General features: G+C 36.8%; 1 protein-coding gene across 12 annotated transcripts in view; it reads left to right on the plus strand.

The window, feature by feature from the left end:
• Window positions 1–23,168, plus strand: part of FAM133A (family with sequence similarity 133 member A) — an 82,418-nt gene that overhangs the window by 53,159 nt on the left and 6,091 nt on the right. For 6 of the 12 annotated variants that reach the window (XM_043458401.1, XM_043458399.1, XM_043458402.1 and 3 more), the window contains 2 exons: window positions 13,513–13,599; window positions 18,365–18,471. The exons of 3 other annotated variants lie outside the window; for them this stretch is intronic. The gene's annotated coding sequence lies outside the window, so the exon portion shown is untranslated. Of the gene's footprint in view, window positions 1–3,732; window positions 3,859–13,512; window positions 13,600–16,715; window positions 16,823–18,364; window positions 18,472–19,020; window positions 19,057–23,168 lie in introns of those variants that run through there. 3 more of the 12 variants (XM_043458405.1, XM_043458398.1, XM_043458409.1) reach the window with 3 other exon arrangements.

A 23,168-nucleotide genomic window follows, 5' to 3' on the forward strand; every position in this document is an offset into this window, starting at 1 on the left:
AGGAACTCTCAAAGAGTCTTCTCCAGCACCACAGTTCAAAGGCATTAGTTCTTTGGTGCTCAGCTTTCTTTATGGTCCAACTCTCACATCCATACGTGACTACTGAAAAACCATAGCTTTGACTATATGGATCTCTGTCAGCAAAGTGTGTATTAGCTTTTTTTTTTTTTTTTTTTTGCTTATCTTTTATTTATTTTTTCCCATTTATTTTTATTAGTTGGAGGCTAATTACAATATTTTAGTGGTTTTTGCCATACATTGACATGAATCAGCCATAGATTTTTCATATGCTGTCTAGGTTTGTCATAGCTTTTCTTCCAAGGAGCAAGCATCTTTTAATTTCATGGCCGTAGTCATCATCTACAGTGATTTTGGAGCCCAAGAAAATAAATTCTGTCACTGTTTTCATTGGTTCCCCATCTATTTGCCATGAAATGATGGGACCAGATACCATGATCTTAGTTTTTTTCTAATGTTGAGTTTTAAGCCAGTTTTTCATTCTCCTATTTCACTTTCATCAAGAGGCTCTTTAGTTCCTCTTTGCCTTCTGCCATAAGGGTGGTGTCATCTGCATGACAGGTTTTTGATGTTTCTCCCTGCAGTCTTGATTCTAGCTTGTGCTTCATCCAGCTCAATATTTTGCATGATGTACACTTCATAGAAGTTAAATAAGCAGGGTTTTAATATACAACCTTGACATACTCTTTCCCAATTTTGAACCAGTCCATTGTTCCATGTCCAGTTCTAGCTGTTGCTTCTTGACCTGCATATAGGTTTCTCAGGAGGCAAGTGTGGTGGTCTGGTATTCCCATCTCTAAGAATTTTCCAGTTTGTTGTGATTCACACAATCAAAAGCTTTAATGTAGTCAATGGAGCAGAAGTAGATGTTTTTCTGGAATTTTCTTGCTTTTTCTATGATCCAGTGGATGTTGGCAATTTGATCTCTGGTTCTTCTGCCTTTTCTAGATTCAGCTTGAACATCTGGAGTTCAGTTTGTGTCCTGTTAAAGCCTCACTTTGAGAATTTTGAGCGTTACTTTGCTAGTGTGTGAAATGAGTGCATTTTTGCATTAGTTTGTACATTCTTCAGCACTGCCTTTCTTCCTAGCAGGAAGTAGTCTGAAACATAAATGGATATATGAAACCAGAACTGGGAAAAGGCTTAGCAATTGGGGCTGGAGATACAGGCTTGTGATTCATTTTTTTTGTAAGCAGTGTTAGTGTAAATAGAGAAATTATGAAAATTAGTACATAGAGTAAGCCTAAGAAAAGCCATATAGGTGCCATAAAGGAAGTCCACCAAATTCTTCCATTTAAAACATCCCTGTGTTTTCTAAAACAGATTTTTTTGAATTTAGTATGAAAAAGTGAAAAAGTGGAAGTATTAGTCATTCAGTCATGTCTGACTCTTTGCGACCCCATGAACTGTAGCTTGCCAGGCTCCTCTGTCCATGGAATTCTCTAGGCAAAAATGCTTTCACTTTTTCATACTACATTTCAATACATACTATAAAATTTATTCTTTTCAATGTATAATTCAGTGGTTTTAGTAGATTAGTAGAATTGTGCAACAATCATCACAATTCAGTTTTAAAATTTTTCCATCATCCAAAAATTCTGTGAGACCCATTAGCAGTAAATCTCTTCTCCCATCCTCAGGCTTAAGCAAATACTCTTCTGTTTTCTTTCTGTGTAAATTTGCCTTTTCTGTACATTTAATATAAATGGAATAATATAATATGTGGTCCATTGTGCCTAGCTTCTTACACTGAGCATATTTTTAAGGTGTAGCATGTATCAATAACTTGTTCCTTTTAATTGATTAATAATATTCCATTGTGTAAATATAGCACAATTTGTTCATCCATTTACTAGATGCTGGACATTTACATTTTTTCCATTTTTTTCTTTTTATGGGTAATGCTTCTGTGAATAGTGACAACATGCCTCTGTGTGGACATATAATTTTATTTCTTCTGGTTAGAGGGCATAAAATAAAATGACTATTATATGGGAAAATTTTGTTTAACTTATTAAAAAACTGTCAAAATGTTTGCCAAAGTGTCTGTACCATGTTATATTCCCACCAACAATGCACAGATGGTCTGCTTTCTGTACATCCTCAAACCTTGATACTATTTGTCTTTTTTATTTTAGACATTCTAGTGGATATGTAGCAGTTTCTAATTGGTATTTTGATTTACATTTCCCTAATGATTAATGATGTTGCATATCTTTTCATATCCTTTTAAGCCATTCATATCTTCTTTCACAAAATGTTGAATCAAATCATTTGCCTATTTTTAATTTGTTTTTTTTCTTCCTAATAATTATTGAGTCATAAGAGTTATTCAAATACTCTGTATACAAGCTTATTTTATTATTATTATTATTATTTTTAATATGGCTTTCTCTTTAAATCCCTTACCTTCTCAAATTCTCAAAAAAAAAAAAAAAACCCAGAAATTAAACATACGGAAGCTCAAAGAACCAAGGCAACCCAGCCTGAGAAGCAAACACCTTCCCACAGAGGCCAAAGTTCTGGGTGCTGGGGTCTCCATTCAGAGCCTGGTAGTTAAAGCTGGTGCACAATAAAGTACTCCAAATGCTACCAGTAACCCTGCCCAGAGGGACTTTCTGCACAGGAGTACCCCTAACAGGGCCAGGCTATGTAAAAAGTGGTGTTTCTTGGTCTTGTGAAAGAGCTCCTTCCTGTGGGCATCCAGGAACTAGCTCCATGAGCCCTGTAGGAGGCCAAGCCTAAAGCCCTCTACCCCCTACCGCTATAGACAAGGTACTCAGGCAGCAGAAAGCAGCCCCTGGACCAGCCATAGCTGTGGATCTACAAGCTTTTTATTAGATCTGTGATTTGCAAATACTTTCTGCTAGTCTGTCACTTTTACTTTTGTTTTCTTATTGGTGACTTTTGAGGAGCAAAAGTTGATAAATTCACATTGATCAAGTTTGTCTTCTATGGGTCATGCCCTCAGTATTATATCTCTGCCCTGCTCAAGGTCACAAAAATTTTCTTTTTTTTCTTCTAGAAGTTACTTATTTTAGCTCTTAAATTTGGGTCTGTGATCCATTTTGAGTTAAGTTTTTGTATATGGCATGGCATGAAGCAAGGGTCTAATTTCTTTCCCTATTTTTTTTTGGGGGGGGGGGGCGATGCACCTGGCTTGCAGGATCTTAGTTCCCCAGCCAGTGAAAGCACCAAGTCCTAACCGCTGGAACATCATGAAATTACGCCTCTATTTTTATTCAAATGTGGATATCCAGTTATCCTACTCCCTTTGTTGAAAAGACTATACTTTCCCCCATTGAATTGTCTTGGTAACTTTGTGGGAAATCAACTGACCATAAATGTTAGAATTTATTTCTGAACTTTGAATTCTGTCCCACTTATCTATGTACCTATCTTTGGGTCAATACCACATTGTCTGATTAACTGTGGCTTTTATCTTAAGTTTTAAAATTAGGAAGTCTGAGTCCTCCAATTGTGTTCCACATTTTCAGGTTTGTTTTAGCTATTCTGGTCCATTTTATTTCCATTTGAAATTTAAAATCAGCTTGTCAATGTCAGTTTCTGCAAGGAAGCCAGCTGGGACATTCATAGGGGTTGTATTTAGTCTATCCATCAATTTAGGATGAATTACTATCTTGGTAATATTGAGTCTTCCTATCTAAGAGCATGAAATATCTATTTATTTAGATATTCTTTAATTTCTCTCAGCAGCATTTTGTGGTTTTTAGTGTATAAGTCCTGGAAGAACCTCTGTGCTGAATGAACGGAGGGGTGGAAGGTATGGGAGCAGCTCCAGGTCCTAATGCCACAGATTCCCATTCTTTGTACCCCAAGGTCAGTGATGTTTTGGGAATAAACACTCCTCAGATGGGTATATAGTTTTGGTCAGTTTTCAGAGTGCTGAAATGGTTATTTTGTTAATTTTGTCCAGGTTTATAATGCTTTAGGGAAAGATTTCCTGACCTCCTCATTTAGCCATAGCTGGAAGTTCCAACATGTGTGTGTGTTTATGAGAATTTGTGTTCCAACTACTTCTAACTCCAAAACCCCACTGATAGAATATCTTCTGAGCAATGCTAATTCATTCAAAAAAATATGTCAAACTGCCACTTGTCTTGTAAAGACAAAACATATGACTTATTGGTAACTTTTTGTGTAGCATTGACTATGTGTTAGAGTTGTGATGAAAGTGACTAAAATTGACTGCATAATTTAGTTCAAATAAACAGATATATCAGGCACTTCTTATGTGTTTGGTACACATACACAGGATGTAATAGATGAATAAATCATTAGTGTTACCCTAAAGAAATTCTCCATGTTGTGTCAGAGTCTTTAAGTATACTTCAGATCTACAAGTCTTCAGAGTCTTAAGTATAAGTAGACAGCCAAGTGTACATCCCTTTGGAGCCTCAGACTCATATAATTAACTGCCTATTCAAAATCTCTATTTGGATGCCTAGCAGGCATCTCAAAATTAACATGTACAAAAATGAATTTGCTCACCCACCTTTTAAAACTAATCTTATTTAGTGACCCCATCTCAATAAGTGGTACTTCTCTCTGCCAAGTTTCAGATACTTGGTAGTTATCCTTGGTTTGTTTTTCTCCTCCCGTACCCCCTATCCAATCAGTCACCAAGTCCTCTTGCTTCTACCTCCAAAATATTATCTCATATCTATCTGCTCATTTGTCTCCTACTCTAATGTCAACATCCTAGTCCAAATCATGTTCATTTACTGCCACCACCCCCTCCAAGCTATCATACCTGAACTACTGCCTAGTTTATCACCCTGAATTCCTTCCTAGACAGCTAATGTCAATTCTTCACATGTGGGGCAAAGTAATGTCAGGCAAGTGTAATCTCCTCGGTTCTGTCTCATCTCAACAAAATTTGAAGTGACAAACCTTAAAGCCCTCGGTGTGTCACAGCTCTTGGACAGACCATGTTATAGCTCTCAGGTCTCGAACAGACCATGTTATAGCTCTTAGATCAGTGTTACAGCTCCATGTTACAGCTCAGTTTTATTTAGAAAACATCAGGAAAATACATCCTTGAGGTGTGAGGGCATGCAAACCCAAAGACGCGAAGAGAAGAGAGAGCTCTGGCTCTTTGACTCCTCTTTTTATATGTTTTTGCCTCCCACCCTGGGCCTGCCCTATGTAAATTGGGCTAGCCAGGAGCGCTGTTTGTTCTACCTGAGGTCCTCACTCCCATCCTTAGACCTTCCTTTGACCTTCCTTTGTTCTATTTTTGCGGGCTTTTCCCTTCCTTGTCTTTTAGCTACCACCATTTTGGACTCCTATTTCCTATTCTAACTACTTAACGGTAATCTTTGAAAAATGGAAATATGATCATATCACATCCCTGCTTAAAATTTTCAGTGGTTACACAATTGATGTACAATATGGTGCCCAGTTAAGTATGTTATTCAAGAGCCATGGCACTTTAGCCCCAACCTAGTCCAACTAACCTCCCACCTAGATCTCCCACCTAAATTAACGTTCCTTCTGTTTGAAGATGGAAAGGTAAAATTTTACATAACCTCCTTCTCCTTCTGCCTCTGTAACTCAGCTTGCCCCTTGCAAAGTCTAGATCACATAGGTCACATAGTCTCAGAAAGTGGAGACTTGCAATACTAGGAACTGAAGTTTATCTCACTCACCCTTGTCTTACTCTTTCCAATCGCCCAGCCCCTGAAAACCTGCTTAATCATACCTGTCCAGGTCAGGCATCCCCCTCCCCATCTTGACCACCCTTCCCACACATGCAAAACCCTTTAGTTTAAACCAGCCTATTAACAGCTAGTGTTGCCCACTACAGTCTGTCTATAAAAACTCTGTAATCCCCTTGTTTGGAGCTCAGAGTTTGGAGTGTTAACTCCTCTGGGCCCACTGGCGTAATAAACCTGAGTTCTGCAACTCTCTGAGTGTGGTGCTTGGTTTCTCGAGTACTGGTTTCTGCAACATGTTTACAGTCTTACTTATATCTATTCTCCACATAGTGAAGAGAATGATTTTTCTAAAATACAAATACGAGCAGGTCTCTTTTCTCCTTTACTCATAATCTTCCCATAAGTTTTATGACAAAGTTCATCTCTATTATTGCCTATAAGGTCCTTCATGATCATGCTCCTGCCCATTTCCTCAGCATCATCCCATGGCACCATCACCATTAATCATTACTTTCCAGTCATATTGGCCCATTGTTTCTTAAAGGAGCCAAGCTCATTTCTGCCTCAGTACCTTCACATATGTTTTTTCCTTCTGCCTTGAATTAATCCTCATCCTCTTTATCTGATTAATGACTATTCTTCTTTCAGGTCTTATTTTAATTCCCACTTTCAAAGAGAGATCTTCCCTGATCCCACTAAGTACTAGTTATGTACTGTTATCAAACCCTTTCCATTTTCTTTATAGCACTATAACAGTTATAAATACAGTTTTTCAGTGCTTCATCACTCAAGTCATGTCTAACTCTTTGTGACGCCATGGACTGCAGCCTGCCAGGCTCCTCCGTCCATGGTGGTTCTCCAGGCAAGAATACTGGAGTGGGTTGCCATGCCCTCCTCCTGGGGATCTTTCCAACCCAGGGATCAAACCCAGGTCTCTTGCATTGCAGGTGGATTCTTTACCAGTTGAGCCACCAGGGAAGCCCTTGTACATATGTGTGTGTGTGTGTGTGTGTGTGTGTGTGTGTGTGTGTGTGTAGTTAAGTTGTTATAACTACTTGTTATATATAACTATATAATTATATAGTTATTTGTAGGTTAATTATTTAAAATGAGCATTCCTAAAATCTGTGAGGGACCATGATTATATTGTAGTGTCACTAGCATTTTCTAGCACAGTGTTGGGTGCATAGTAAACACTCAGTAAATATTGGCTGAATTAACTAGTGAACATGCTATAGTAATGTAGGGAGAAAGAACTTGTTTCCTACTAGGAGGATCTGGAAAGTTGGAGGTTAAAACAAAAGTATTCTAGGCAAAGGAAACAAAACATTTGTACAAAGAATTAAGAAATATATTTGAGAAGTAGTAAGGTATTTTCTGTTGCTGAAGCATAGGAATTTCAGTGACACATGGAAGAAAAAGAGAGAATAAGAGGAAGAGTTAAGGAAAGATGAGTTTGGAGAAGCAGGTCAAGACCAGGGTCATTCTGCCGAACTAAGGAATTCAAGTTCAATTAAATAAATATTAGGGAGTGACCACATCAGATTTTCTTTAAAGGAAGGTGACTAGAATTGGGCAGAGTGGAAGAGGGACTGGACAGAAAAAAAGAGTAAAGAATAATATGTAAGCAAGTGGGGTATATGTGATGCACAATATTTGCATAGCAGTCTGTATTTTTTATAGCACCCTCCTAAAACTCTACCATTGTGTGTTTGTGTATGTGCGTGTGTGTGTGTGAGAGAGAGAGATGTCATTCAGATATACTTTAATTTCAGAATTTGTCACAGGGCCTCCCTTTATGTCCTCATGATATCATGATAATTCTTAATACTAACAATTCTAAAAATATGAAATTATTTCAGCCTGTAACATTTAACTTTTTAAAGTATGTTCACTTATAGGAGTATATTTGATTTTCACCCAAAGCCATAAAATAGAGACAACTTTTCTTATTTATCAATGTGAAGACTGGATTCTCAGAGGCTAAAAGACTAGCCTACAGTTACATAACTAGTAAAGCTAAGATTTAGCATTGCAACCTTTTTCTAAGTCCAAGATCCTTCTCAATTTAGTACACATCCATGCATTTTAGTACTAATTTTACTGTTCTTCGTTTTACAACTCATTCTTTTAAAAGTTTCGTAATGAGTTTTCATAACTTTGAAATAACAACAAGGTTAGCTTCCCTCAAGTTGCTCTTTTGAAACATTTCCACAATCTATACAGCCTGAACAAAGAATTTCCTAGATAAATGATCATAGATTACAATCTTAACTAAAAAAACATATGTTCATTATTAGCTTGTAAAAAAACACATTTAAAAAAATCTTTAATTAAAAAAAATCTGTGGATAGGAATGAGCACTCACATAGAAGAATTGCATTGTATTGGCAGAACACCAATCATCCCATTTCTTTAGAAAGTGAAGATAAGATAAAAAAAAAAAAGGATTAAAGATGCTAAAAGATGGAAATGTTAGTATGACTGAATATCTTTTGGGGAAAATGGTATGGCATGTTTATCATTTACAGTAATTTCATTTGGAATGTCTTTTTTAAGACTTTATTTTTTAGAGCAGTTTTAAGTTTACAATAAAATTGAGAGAAAGGTACAGAGATTTCCTTGCACTCTGCCCTCCACATGCCCATGTGTGTGTGTGTGCTCAGTTACTCAGTCGTGTCTGACTTTTTCAACCCCAAGGACTGTAGCTGCCAGGCTTCTATGTCCATGGAATTTTCCAGGCAAGAATACTGGAGTGGGTTGCCATTTCCTTCTCCAAGGGATGTTCCTAACCCGGGATCTGACCCAGGTTATATGTTCTTCGTTTGTTTTTACCAAAAATGAACCTACACTGATACATTATATTCACCCAAAGTCTACCTTAGGATAGTCTACCTTAGAGTAGACTCTTGGCATTGCAGATTCTATGGGTTTGGACAAATGCATGGTGATGTACATGGGCTTCCCTATTCCAATCCCAAAGAAAGGCAATCCCAAAGAATGCTCAAACTGCTGCACAATTGCACTCATCTTACACACTAGTAAAGTAATGCTCAAAATTCTCCAAGCCAGGCTTCAACAATACGTGAACCGTGAACTTCCAGAGGTTCAAGCTGGTTTTAGAAAAGGCAAAGGAACCAGAGATCAAATTGCCAACATCTGCTGGATCATCAAAAAAGCAAGAGAGTTCCAGGAAACCATCTATTTCTGCTTTATTGACTATGCCAAAGCCTTTGATTGTGTGGATCACAATAAACTGTGGAAAATTCTGAAAGAAATGGGAATACCAGGCTACCTGACCCACCTCTTGAGAAACCTATATGCAGGTCAGGAAACAACAGTTAGAACTGGACATGGACCAACAGACTGGTTCCAAATAGGAAAAGGAGTATGTCAAGGCTGTATATTGTCACCCTGCTTATTTAACTTATATGCAGAGTACATCATGAGAAATGCTGGGCTGGAAGAAGCGCAAGCTGGAATCAAGATTGCTGGGAGAAATATCAATAACCTCAGATATGCAGATGACACCACCCTTACGGCAGAAAGGGAAAGTGAAAGAAGAGAGTGAAAAAGTTGTCTTAAAGCTCAACATTCAGAAAACTAAGATCATGGCATCTGGTCCCATCACTTCATGGGAAATAGATGGGGAAACAGTGGAAGCAGTGTCAGACTTTATTTTTTTGGGCTCCAAAATCACTGCAGGTGGTGATTGCAGCCATGAAATTAAAAGACACTTACTCCTTGGAAGGAAAGTTATGATCAACCTAGGCAGCATATTAAAAAGCAGAGACATTACTTTGCCAACAAAGGTCCGTCTGGTCAAGTCTATGGTTTTTCCAGTGGTCATGTATGGATGTGAGAGTTGGATGTTGGAGAAGACTCTTGAGAGTCCCTTGGACTGCAAGGAGATCCACCAGTCCATCCTAAAGGAGATCAGTCCTGGGTGTTCATTGGAAGGACTGATACTGAAGCTGAAACTCCAATACTTTGGCTACCTCATGTGAAGATTTGACTCATTGGAAAAGACCCTGGTGCTGGGAGGGGTTGGGGGCAGGAGGAGAAGGGGACGACAGAGGGTGAGATGGCTGGATGGCATCACTGACTCAATGGACATGAGTTTGAGTAAACTCCGGGAGTTGGTGATGAACAGGGAGGCCTGGTGTGCTGCGTTTCATGGGGTCACAAAGAGTCAGACATGACTGAGCAACTGAACTGAACTGAACTGAGTGGCTCAATGGTAAAAGAATCTGCTTGCCAATATAGGAGGTGTGGTTTCAATCTCTGGGTCAGGAAGATCCCCTGGAGAAGGAAATAACAGCCCACTCCAGTATTCTTGTCTGGGAAATCCAATGGACAGAGAAACCTGACAAGCTATAGTCCATGGGATTGCAAGAGAGTTGGATATGACAGTGACTAAACAATAGTGGTGACATGTATACACCATTATAGTATGATACATAGTATTTTCACTGCCCTAAATATCCTCTGTGCTCTGCCTATTCATCTCCTTCCCCCACAGCCCCATCCCTGGAAACCACTGAATTTTTTTTATCATCTGAGTAGTTTTGCCTTTTTCATTATAATGGTGTCAAAAATTCAAAGTAAAGTTGAGAAAAATTAAAAGCCACAGTAAGATAAGCCACCTGCAAAAGTAACCCAAGGGACTGCTTCTGTGTAGATAATTTAATTTGGACACACTAAAAGTTTTGGTTGAGTTTCAGGGAGGCGTGAATAGAATGTGATCATAAATTTAAAAGGTAAAATCTAATCAATTAATGGAAGACTGAATTATCAGAAAGAAAAAAAAAAACACACTAGGGAAAATCAGAGAACTAGCTGCAAGTTTCCAGCAATGTCTAGGAAAGAGAATGCCCTGATTATCAGATTGGAATACTTTAGTCGCCCACCCAATGGTGGATATTGGTAGGTAGATCAAATTTAATCTTGAGGCAGTAATCATTAAGAATATCTGCTGACTCATTTTTTAATGATTCCAGGTTCACCATGGTAATTTATGACTAATTAGACTTTGTGCGTGTTTTATCTAATGGATTCAGGATGTTGGTTATCAAACTGAACAACCATGTGTTTACAACATTTCTAGTTATAAACTAATGGATGGGTATTTGATTTATACATTGATATCATGTGACTTTAGTTAGTGTGAATTAGGCTCCCTCATCCAGGTACAACTGGCACACTGATAAAATAGTATAAAGTTTTACATAGGTTGAAGCAAATATTATGTCTGTATGGAAAAGCATATGGGTAACATCATTTATCTATTTGCAATCAAGAAAAGAACTAAGTTGTTATATAGAATATGCTTATGTTTCCTCTTATTTTTATTGTTTCTTGTTGAAATTTCCTCATGGAATGGTTTTTGGACATTTTACCATAATAACCTGAGGAAATTATTAAAATTACATGTTTGTGGGACTTAGAGATTCTGATAACACTTAGTCTGGGATGAAGCATAGGACTCTGCATTAAAACAAAAAACAAAAAACAGCCTGTATGGTTCTGAGCTTGAGCATTAGTGGACTTTACCTTGAATAGCACTGTTTTACAGAAAAAAAAATACTATATTTAAATAAACCTGTGGTTCTTAAAGCAATTTTTCACAGCTGGGAAAAATTCATGATTTCTGTTAGACTTCTGTTATAATGATATTATAATCAGTTTCTAGACTAGAGGTTTTCAGACCTCTAGTCATAACTGTGTATTCAAATCACAGCAAGGATTGAGGAAGTGGATGGCAAGTTTGTAAGGATAACAGACAGGGGCAGGGAAGACAAAATGGCTACCATTTTCACTGTACTGTGTGCCCCAAGATGAGGAAAAGAAAGTAGAATCCTTTGAAGTCTTCCCTGTTCAAGAGCAGAAGCAAATAAGTAAGTACTGATGCCAAGGTGCAGCCTAGGCAATATAACCCCCTTCCAAATTCTTGTCATCTCCACATCTCCAAGTGAGACAATCTAAGTAAAAGCAATGTGCTTCCTATGAAAATGCAACTTTTAAGTCCCTAACTTTCTCTGATGAGAAGAGCTGACTCATTGGAAAAGACCTTGATGCTGGGAAAGATTGAGGGCAGAAAGAGAAGGGGATGATAGAGGATGAGATGATTGGATGACATCACTGTCTCAATGGATATGAGTTTGAGCAAACTCCAGGAGATGGTGAAGGACAGGGAAACCTGGCGTGCTGCAGTTCATGGGGTTGCAAAGAGTTGGATACAACTTTGCGACTGAACAACAACAACAACTCTCACTCAGAGCCAGATTGCTGCCCCTAAATACCTCTTACATACAAATTTTCCAGCTTACTCTGGTAATGAGGAACTATTTAATTGAGGATTTGCAGTTGAAAGAGGATTCAGGAGATGGGAGTGAGGGGAAAGTAAGGGTAAGAAATTGGTTGGTAGAAAGTGGTATAGGTTAGGATGACAAACAAGGTGGCAGAACTAGAGTTTGAATCCATCAGACTCCAAAGTCTATATACCTCTTTATTAAATTTTTCTAACATTAATGTATATAAGAATTACCTGAGGGTCATGTTAAAAATATATGTTCATGACCCCAGAAGTTATGATTTAGTAGGTCTTATATGGAGTCCAGAAACCTATATTATTATCAAGTATCACAGATATTAATAATTCTGATGCAGATGATCAGTGGACATATTTTGAGAAAAATTTCCTAGAGAAATAGTTCTCAAACCATTTGGTTTAAGGATCCCTTTACGCTATTAGAAATTACTGAGAACCCCAAGAAGCATTTGTTTATGTGGTAAAGAATATCTGATAAATGATAGCTATTGATATTTATGGTATTAAAACTTAAACAGAAATTTTAAAATATTAATCCATTTGAAAATGCCAATAATAAGACCATTAAATTTTAACTAGATAACATTGTGTGAAAAATAATTATATATTCAAAATTGAAACATCTAATGAATAGAGATGTATTAGTTTAACATTTTTCAAATCTCTTTTATGTTGACTTAATAATTCTCATATATATTTCTACATTCAATTTGTTATGATGCAATGTTTTGGTTGAAGTATATGAAAAAGAAAAAAAAACCAAAAACTCAAGCCTCACACAAATAACATATTTGCAGACAACATGAAAGGAGCCTGGAGACTCCCATGGATACAGGCATCACACTTTGACTTAGTGTCTTTAAAGTAATAGCTATTATTGCTATCAGAAATAGCTATGTTCTTCAGTCTGTATTAGTCATCAAAGTTTAGGGACACTAAAGAAGGCAGAAAAATTAATTTGTTTCTTAGACTGTTTGGAGTTGTTAAATGATTTCATAAAATGTATCCCAATATTACTCCTTTATTAATTTACTTTATAAATTTGAAAGCACTATAGAAATGTAAAATAGGAGTCCAGGTGTTTGGGGCAGAATTTTGTTTATAGAAATTGGCATTCAGAACAAAGATTTCTTTCAGGGTAGAGGGATATCAATAGGCAATGAGGAAGGAATACATTAGGTGAACATAGGAATACATAGGTAGGAAAAGTATAAAAGCAGTGAATAATCTGGAGTTGCTTATAGTGGATATTTACAGTTGAATAAATAACTATAATGGTGAGAAAGTGCTAATCATAACCTTTTAAGGAGAGTTATTACTTTGCCTGAATAAAATAACCTTTTCTTCTGGTCACACATCTCTTCAAATTTGGTTACTTTTTGTTGTTGTTGCTTTAAGTTTTATTTCTATAACCTAAAACTTGCTGCCAAATTATGCAAAGACTTTAACAAATATTATCTCATTTCTTATCTTTGGTCAAAGTGGAAGCACCTGAAAAGGAGATTGGAAAAAGGCAGCTAGGAAAGTGAGAGGAAAATTGAATGTTTATAATCTTGGAAGCCATTTGAGGTAAGTGGTTCAAGGAGGAGGGAGGGAGTAATCCAATGTGTCAATTGATGCTGATTGATGAAGTTAAGATAGAAAATGAAAATTGATCATTAGATTTACTGGCATGAAGGTGATTAATGTCCTGGACAACAGAAGTTCCCATGGAGTGGTTGAGGTGAAAAAGCCCCAAGGTGGTTTTCATTGGTTTAAGTGATACAATAGCATGTTTCTGTGCTAATGTGTTTTTCAAGAACTTCAGTAGTGAACACAGTACATACAAATCTTTTCCTTATAAAACCTATAATCCAGTAATTCAAGCTGATGAAAGCAAGTTTTCTTCCATTTCAGCATGCTATACACATACAGCATGCCCAGGTAGCTCAGTGGTACCTCTGCCTGCCAATGCAGGAGCCGCAGGAGACTCGGGTTCAATCCCTGGGTTGGAAAGATCTCCTGGAGGAGGAAATGGCAACCCACTCCAGTATTCCTGCCTGGAAATTTTCATGGACAGAGAGGAGCCTAGTGGGCTGTAGTCCATGGGGTCGCAAAGAGTCAGACATGACTGAGCACTCTCATGCAGATACACATTTTAGATGTTTCTCTATTTTTTTAGGATGTCAAATTTGTTTTTAAGATGAGAAATTTCATGCTAAAACAATTTGGAATAGATCAGCCAAATAGATGACAAAATTTTGATAGGCCTGCTTATCAGAAGAGTTAAAGAATTACATAAGTAATCTGTATGCTCACATTCAGTGCTGTTCAGCAATTGGGGTTAGAATTGACTCCTTCAATAGAGAAAAACAGTTATCTAGAGGTACTGAGTCTGAAGTAAATCAAGAAAATGTACTGAGATCTTCAGGTTCCTGATTCAGACAATAATATAGGCAGATTATTTCAGTGTCTGTCAAAGGGTGAAAATGATTCAGGGGAGTCTAGGTAAAAACAGCTGACTTCCTAGTGTGGAACTTTCCTATATTCCTAACTACTGCATGACAACTGCTGTTGGCAATGATATGACAAATAGGTAAAAATGACTGATATGGCATGTTAAGTGTCAGGTTAGCAAATTCTTTGACTTAGAATATCTGCGAAAGTAGTGGATAGAGAGCATGATAATCTGGGCAGTACTACAGTCTTTACTCTTTAGGAATCTGCAATCCAGTGAGGGAAAAGGAAATTATGTGACACTCTACATATACATGGCAGGAACATATACAGCCATGCAAAGGGACAGAGACAAGTAATAAGTAATCTGGACTGCACTTCTCTGGTGGCTCAGCTGGTAATGAATCCTCCTGCAATGCGGGAGACCAGGGTTCGATCCCTGGGTTGGGAAGGTCCCCTGGAGAAGGGAACAGCTACCCACTCCAGTATTCTGGCCTGGAGAATTCCATGGACTGTATAGTTCATGTCTCAAAGAGTGACATGACTGAACGACTTTCACACACAATCTGGACTATAAAGGGAAGAAACTGTTAGTAATTTATAGATTATCCAGGCTGATTTGAATAGTTTCCATTTGCTTTTTGCTGATTATAGTTAACACTGTTCCTTAAGCATCCCCATACTTGCAGATGTGAAGAGAGATGGGAAAACTTGAATCAGTCCATTTTAGCAACTCTGTTAACCAGGTTGGGTAAGGAAAGAAATGAAAATAGTGAGTGAAATGGTGTTTTTGAGTTTTCTATACATTTCTATTTTCTCAAGTTATCTTCATTATCATTAAAGTTAGTTGTATCCACCACATGGTTATGTAGAAAAACACATTGGCTAGTTTAAGCTATACTCCCACACTAAAGAAAGATTTATGCTTCATGTATCTGAAAATTCTAGATTAATATGACAATTAATAGAACATCTGCTACAGGTTGTCCCAATTTGTAGAAACTGATATTATCAACCAATTTAAAATTTTTAGCATTAGACACTTTCCTGCTCTTTCAAGGGAGCATTTGTCCTATGACCTTCTGAACTTAAGGGATAGATGTACAGCTACAAATAATCATCATATTTTCTTTAGAGTCCTCAGCTAGAATTTGCAGCCATTTTTCATGCTATTGATATAACATTCTTTAATAATGCAGGCTTAACAGGCTGCCAGGGGTCCAATCTTGGCTCTACTACTATCAGACATTGGAAAAATTATTTAACCTTCCTGAGACTGACTTTGCTCATCTGTCAGATAGGAAAATAATAGCATCTACTTCATGAAGTAGTGAGAATTCAATGAGATAATCCATGTAGACCACTTGGAACAGTGCCTGTTCATGGTGAATACTGAATAATTGTAATCATTATTACATGATTGGTGGAAATAGTCATAGGAATATCAAGTCTTTACATTTATATAGACTCTAATACTTTTCAGACTGTGGCCAAAAAATATTTCATTTGAACCTGGGAGCAGGTGACAGGATTGAAACCTGAGACACAGAGAGGTTATGTAATTTGTCTGAGAGCACTCAGTAAGTTAATAGGGAAGCTGGTCCTTCACCTTTATAATGATACTGAATTCTAATGATGATTGCTGCATCAGTGAAGTTAAACAGCCTGCCTAGTGAATTTTCCTAAAATAATCTGACTTCATCAAGCCAACTCTTCCTCAGCGTTTTTCTTGGAATTGAAAACTAAGTTTTCTCCCCCTTGATATGAATACTGAGTTATCTCTTTCACATGGTTTTCCAAATCAGGCAAGTCCAGCATACTAAAGTATTATTAATACAAGTTTTCACACTTTCCGATGCTTTTCAGTATACCTCATTATTGTTTCAAATAAGCATCTATAAGTTAGTTATTATAAGAAGTCTGTATGACCTGGCCTTTGAATTTTTAGGAAATTTGCATATGTAGTCATTTGTGAGATGAGGGGTGGCAAGTAAATACACCTAGCTGTGCTGCTTTTAGTTTATAGTCAGTATATTCATATATACACATTACATCAAATTATCTATTCTGGTTTTAGAAATATACTTTAAAAAATTCATGCAAGGGTGGCAGAGTACAGAAGATAGTAATTGAAGCATTGGTACATGAAAAAACAACTAAAGTTATTTAAAGCTATGCATAAGTAAATGTGTTTTGAACTGTGTTCCCTGGCAAAATAAAAGCTTCCCTGGTTTGCTTTCTATGCTTAGGACTTATCTTTCATACATTGTTGGAAGAGCTGACAAGTGTATACTGGCACAACTAGATCCAGGGAAAAGTTGACAGATTTTAAACTACAACTGAGTTTGGATTCACAGTAAGCATCTCATGATTCTCTTATATAAAATACATCACTTTTAACACAAAATGTAGATAAAATTATAAGGAATAAATGGAAGGTACAATTCTATCTCACTTTGAACTTATAATGTATGAGTTAAATTCCATTCACAAAACTGGTGAGATGTGAGTGAGATTGATTTTAGATATTCAGTGCTGAAAAGCACAGACAAGCTTTGTGACCTGAAGTATCTTGTCAAGGGTTTACATAAAACTTATTTATTAAATAGAAATTGGGACAATGGGGAGAAAAGATGTGGTAAATCTTATTTGAGGAGTCTATTTTCATAGAAGTCATATCACACAGATGGAAAGAAACTAGTATGCAGTTAGCACTGGTTCATGTAAGGTGGTCCCTTGAGTAGAGGAACTGGAATTTTCAGTGGTCCTAGGATGTTTGGTTAACATGAGTTACTACATCTAATCACACACAACAGGGCAAAATCTGTTGTCAAGGAAGACTCAAGAAAATCATTAGTGAACATCCAAAACTTATCAAGTGCACTGACAAAATAAGTACCTTTTTGGCAAATGCTTAGTTGAATTTGGTGTGTGTGTGTGTAAAATCATTTTCAACAGAGTGTTTCTTAAAACATTGATGCTGACACTATAAACAATACTGTTATTTTGTTCATGGCTTCTTGACTAGGGCAAAATGTTAATGGGGCAAAGTTGTTCTTCTGAGGGCCTTTGCTCTTTTCTTTAACTATACTCAGAATTTTAAAACATTTTCAGAAATGTATGCAGGAGAGTGCCATTCCTACTAGTTGAGAAACAACCATGATATGGACTCTATTGATGATGAGTCAGTCATGTCACCTAGATGCCACATTATAGTAAACACAGTGTTTTGTGTTCCATCTCCAAATAATTTATATTTGTCATCCAAGTGCCAGGTACTTAGTTCAAGCTTAGTACATGATTGAATAAATTAAAATCATTTCCTATTTCCTAGCTCTGTCTGCTGAAAGAGTCCAGAAGCAGCAATATTCCAATGGGGGCTAATGCACAGGATATACAAGATGATCCTAGAGTGTCTTGTAGAATGAGAAAGTAAGGAAGTATTTAGGAGACAAAATGAAAAGGGTGTGTCAAAAGGATACAGGAGCCAACTAAAAGAGCCCCTGAAGGCCACCGCTGAAATAATTTCAACAACAAAATAAGTAAAGTAGTATTGAAATATTGCCTGAAGTATAAACTTAATTAAAACTCATGATCTATACTGATACAGTGATCAAATCTCCATACACAAGGATTTCAAATATTTTATGTAGCTATTTCCCCATCAAGGAGGTAGAGCATAAGTCTCCATTACTTAAGTGTGGATTGTACATAGTGACATCCTTTCAAAGAGTACAGTATGGAAACAGAGTATGTATGATCTTGCAGTGGAAAAAGTTGGCAAACATTCACTACCTCAGTCTTGTGATCAACATTAACATCATGATAAGTCACCTTCACATGTACCCTCAATGTAATGTAATGAGAATTGTACTTTACTTGTGTTCTTTCTTCCAAGAACTTGCAGTCTAATTCTAAACATGAGAAAAACATCAGACAAACCCAAATTGAAGAGTGTTCTGAAAAATCAACATCTGATCAATACTCCTCACAACGAAGAAAATTGTGAGTAACTGCCAGTCTAGAAGAGCCTGGGAGACATGATTACTAAATGTTATATGGTATACTGGATAGATTCCTAGAACAGAAAAAGGATATTAACTTAAAAACTAAGGAAATTTGAATAAAGAATAGACTTTAGTTAATATGAATGTGTCAGTATTGGTTCATTAGTTGTGGCAAATGTACATAGTAATGTAAGACATTATCAATAAGAAAACTAGATGCAAAGGATTCTTGCAACTTTATTATAAATCTAAAGATATTCTAAAACAGAAAGTTTGTTTTAAAAAACATTTTACTTCATCATCATAAAAGCTAAATAATAACAATGATTTGTTTTTCTGAATCACCTGATTCGAAGAGTTGACTCATTGGAAAAGACCCTGATGCTGGGACGGATTGGGGGCAGGAGGAGAAGGGGACGACAGAGGATGAGATGGTTGGATGGCATCACCGACTCGATGGACATGGGTTTGAGTAAACTGCAGGAGTTGGTGATGGACAGGGAGGCCTGGCATGCTGTGATTCATGGGGTCGCAAAGTCAGACACGACTGAGCGACTGAACTGAACTGAAGAGAAATAAGAGGGTGAAGTACTCATTTCTTTAAAATAAACAATTAGCTAAAATTTATACTTAGAACTTTATCCTCTCATAGCCTTTCTTTTCCATTTTATCTCTTGTATTTGCAATATTTTATTCCTGCTCTAAATTTCTGGTATCATCCTTAAGATATTAGAGACTGATCCCTTGTCAATTGACAATTCTGTAGACAGAAAAAGAGGCAATATTTCAGATTCTACACCTTTTCTCTGGAGTGATAAATGCTCCATGACACAGCTATGCCAGAGGGAATTCACCTGAAGTGAAGGCTTTTAACATAGCACAGCGTTGTATCATGTTGATTCCAGTCAAAATAAGGGATAATTTCTCCCTCAAAACAGTCATGCTACCAACTAGAATAGAATATGTTGTTGCTTGAGTTTTATTTAGAAGAAAGATATCATTTTTTATATACTTGCTAAAACTAGTATTTTCAGGAAATTTTCAAGCATCATTAAACATCCCCATAAATGCTCTTTTTTTTTCTTATTTGATCTGTGAATTCCATAAAACTGTGACGATCCTATATATTATCAGTTGGTGTGAAATAGCGGAACACAATGATAATTAAAGGTATTGGTAGCATATATGTAGGTATATGTGTGCATATGTCATGTCAGTCAGTTCAGTTATCAGTTGTGTCCAACTCTTTGTGACCCCATGGACTGCAGCACACCAGGCCTCCCTGTCCATCACCAGCTCCCGGAGTTTCCTCAAACACATGTCCATTGAGTCAGTGATACCATCCAACCATCTCATCCTCTGTCATCCCCTTCTCCTGCTGCCCTCAATCTTTCCCAGGATCAGGCTCTTTTCAAATGAGTCAGTTCTTCGCATCAAGTGGCCAAAGTATTGGAGTTTCAGCTTCAGCATCAGTCCTTCCAATGAACACACAGGACTGATTTCCTTTAGGATGGACTGGTTAGATCTCCTTGCAGTCCAGGGGACTCTCAAGAGTCTTCTCCAACACCACAAGTCAAAAGCATCAATTCTTCTGTGCTCAGCTTTCTTTATAGTCCAACTCCCACATCCATACACGACTACTGGAAAAACTATAGCTTTGAATAGACAGATCTTTGTTGGCAAAGTAGTGTCTCTGCTTTTAAATATGCTATCTGGGTTGGTTACTTGGGTTACTTCCAAGGAGTAAGCGTCTTTTAATTTCATGGCTGCAGTCACCATCTGCAGTGATTTTGGAGCCCCAAAAAATAAAGTCTGCCACTGTTGCCCTCATCTATTTGCAATAAAGTAAAGGGACCAGATGCCATGATCTTAGTTTTCTGAATGTTGAGTTTTAAGCCAACTTTTTCACTGTCCTCTTTCACTTTCATCAAGAGGCTTTTTAGTTCTTCTTTGCTTCCTGTCATAAGTGTGGTGTCATCTGCATGTCTGAGGTTATTGATATTTCTCCTGAAAATCTTGATTCCAGCTTGTGCTTCATCCAGTCCAGCATTTCTCGTGATGTACTCTGCATATACGTTAAATAAGCAGAGTGACAACATATAGCCTTGACATACTCCTTTCCTTATTTGGAAGCAGTCTGTTGTTCCATGTCCAGTTCTCACTGTTGCTTCTTAACCTGCATACAGATTTCTCAGGAGGCAGGTCAGGTGGTCTGGTGTTCCCATCTCTTTAAGAATTTTCCACAGTTTGTAGTGATCTACACAGTCAAAGGCTGTGGCATTGTCAGTAAAGCATAAGTAGATGTTTTTCTGGAACTCTCTCACTTTTTCAATGATCCAGCAATGTTGGCAACTTGATCTCTGGTTCCCTTGCCTTTTCTAAATCCATCTTGAACATCTGGAAGTTCACAGTTCACGTACTGTTGAAGCCTGGCTTAGAGAATTTTGAGCATTACTTTGCTAGCATATGTGCATATGATTATTTTATAATATAGTAGACTCATTGATTTCTTAAAGCCTTTAAGTAGGTTTATGAGGCATATATTTCAGTAGCATGATATTTAAACTTACATTAACTAGTGGTAATAAAGAACATTAATTTTTTTTAATAGAGGCTGCATCCAAATGTCCAGAGCTTTGCAGAAGAGTTGGATATTTTAAAGTCTCAGAGCTATTGCCAACTATTTGCAAAGATTTTTCAGCTGAAGTCCCTATGTCTGTGAGAGAGAGTACATTGCCTACAGTTTGACATATCATTAAAAAATTGAATGAAATGATTTGTAAAATAGAGTAGCTCTTTAAAATAACTAGCCTTGATGATAGTGACAATTGAAATTAAGACTGTGAAACATTAAAATATGCTTTAAGTTAATTTGAATTCATATTGACTTTCACCTGAGCATGTTCAATGAAAAATATTGTTGATACAATCACCTTTAACATGGAGAAGTGGATATGATGACTGGTTTACAACAGTGTAGTAATGTGAATATATGCATTGCATTTGGCTTTTCCTTTTCACCTCAGGGCCTTAGCATCTGATATTCCTTGTGCTTGCAACATACAATCAACTTTGGCTCTTTTATTACTCCTTTACTCTTTAGTCACATGCATCTAGCTAGCTCTAATTTATCCATCAGGTCTCAGATTACATGTTACTTGTATTTTAGTATCTCAGAGTTGACCTTCTATTCTAAGTTAGTTCACGTATTATTCATAGTGTCCTATGTTTTTCTTTTATCATGCTAATCATGATTATAATTAATACTCACTTGTTTGATATTTGTGTAATGACTTTTACCTTTACTAGACCATGATCTCCATGGGGTATAGCATAGTGTCTGGTGCATAATAGATGATCAAAAGGGAGTTGTTATAAAAATGAATGGACAGATAACTGTTATAACACTTAGATCACCAGCAAGGCTGTTACAATTTGTATTTAATATTTATACAAAATCAGCATACTTCATACAAATGAATAGAGATAAAGAAAATGAATTTTCTCTTCTAAAATAGAAACAGAAAGTAAGCCACAGTACTTTTAAGACAGAGTACCTGAGCAGGAGACTTTGTTGCTGTTATTTTTTTTCTCGGTGTTATTATCTTCTGAGAAAAGAGCACACATATTCTGCAAGTCTGAAGCCCTCCCACAACACTTGTCTGGTGTTATTTCAAATTTGTAATTATTGTTCTCAAAACTCCTATGCTATCTCAACCTGTTAGTCGTAGCAGATGACCTTGGCATGTATGATTGAGTGAAAATGAAGGCTCTTATGTGAGAAATGCTTCAAATTTCCCCCTTTCATCTCCCCTGTCACTAACAAAAGAAAAAAAAAAAAAACCTATACCCATACTCTTTATTCTTTTCCTCTGCTCTTTCAAGAAGGGAGATCCTCTAACTATGCCTTTGATTCCTCTCTGTTTCTTCTTTGGTTTTGCCACAAAGAATTATTGCCTCTCTTTCCTGTCTTCTTTAAAGTCTTTCTATTTAAATACCATCACCCTCTGAATATGTTCAAGTTTCTTCTATGATAAAAACAAACAAGAGTAAAAAATCATTTTTCAAGAATTCTTCATCTCTCTTTGGGCTTCACTGGTGGCTCAGCTGGTAAATAATCTGCCTGCAATGCAGGAGACACAGGTTCGATGTCTGAGTCAGGAAGATCCTCTGGAGAAGGGAATGGCTACCCACTCAAGTATTCTTGCCTGGAGAAATCCATGGACAGAGGAGCCTGGCAGGCTACAGTCCATGGGTTGCAGAGTCAGAAATGACAGAGCAACTAACACACATCCTATGTCTCTAATTTCTCACCTCCAATTTACTCTTTAACCTTCTGTCATCTGGTCTATGCCCTAATTAATTGAAATTGTGTTAGCAAAAGTTACTAAAAATTTCTTCACAGTCAAATATAATGGACATTTTCAGATTTTATCTTATGTGACCTATTTGATTTAGTATTGTCCATAACATCATTTTTTTTTCCTGGATTTTTTTAAAGTTAAACATAATACCTGTTCATCATAAAAAAAAAATAAATAGTATAGGAAAACTTACAAAAGAAAATAATGCCTTCTCTTATGCAGAGATAATCAGTAGTTACATTGGTGAACTTTCTGTATGTGTGTACCATAATTCATACAACCTGTTTGTTATTGATGAACATTTAGGTTTTTTCCTCAAATTTTAATGTTT

Source organism: Cervus canadensis, chromosome X, assembly GCF_019320065.1.
Source record: "Cervus canadensis isolate Bull #8, Minnesota chromosome X, ASM1932006v1, whole genome shotgun sequence".
Lineage (NCBI taxonomy): Eukaryota > Metazoa > Chordata > Mammalia > Artiodactyla > Cervidae > Cervus > Cervus canadensis.